General features: G+C 61.1%; 1 protein-coding gene across 1 annotated transcript in view; it reads left to right on the forward strand.

Moving 5' to 3' along the window:
* Nucleotides 1–763, forward strand: part of PAX9 (paired box 9) — a 44,375-nt gene that overhangs the window by 1,363 nt on the left and 42,249 nt on the right. The gene's annotated exons all lie outside the window — the stretch shown is intronic.

A 763-nucleotide genomic window follows, 5' to 3' on the forward strand; every position in this document is an offset into this window, starting at 1 on the left:
CCCGGGCCGAGCCCCCTGCCTGGCCACGCGTGCCCTTCCCCGGGTGGAGAAACCCCGACCCCGCGCCCCCCGTCCTCTCCCCGCCGCCTTTCCCCTCCGATTCTTCAATGATTTCCTACCTGAAAAAAACGAATCTTTTTGCCAGGCAGGTCAGAAGCGATCGACAGGCTGTGGTATATTGTAATGTTTTCATATTCCTCTCGGCTCCCCCTGCCCTCTACCGACTCACTGTAGATGTGACCTTTGGTATTTCAGCCCACACTCAGCAGTTGAATGGAAACAAGTTGAGCACGTTCACTTCTGATAAAAATTATCCTTAAACCACTGGAGACCCGAGCAGAGTAAACGAGCTTTTCCGACAGGACCACATCAGGAACACACATTGAGAAAGGGAAAGAAACCAAATATCCAGGAGATCAGAGGCGGGCTCGGGGGTGGAGGGGTGGGAGAGGGAAGGAGGGGGAACAGACAGGTTGGAGGACACGGCGGGGGGGAAGAAAAGGACACAATTGTGAGCACAATAGGCACAGATGGGGAGAGAAACTGCCCGGGCAGCGTGGGAGAGCAGCGCAGGGTCACGCCCGAGCATCCCAGCAACCCTGGGGGAGCTTCAGGGGCGCCGAACGGTCCGGGAGTCGCGGGGCCGGGCTTACACCAGCCGTGCGCCCGGAGATGGGCCCCGGCCACACGCCGCTGGACCGGGCTGAAGCAACGGGAGGGGACGGGACGCGTGTGCGAGGCGGCCGGTGGCGGCGGCGGGCCG

This window comes from Aptenodytes forsteri, unplaced genomic scaffold (genome assembly GCF_000699145.1).
Source record: "Aptenodytes forsteri isolate BGI_AS27 unplaced genomic scaffold, ASM69914v1 Scaffold193, whole genome shotgun sequence".
Taxonomy (NCBI): Eukaryota; Metazoa; Chordata; class Aves; order Sphenisciformes; family Spheniscidae; genus Aptenodytes; species Aptenodytes forsteri.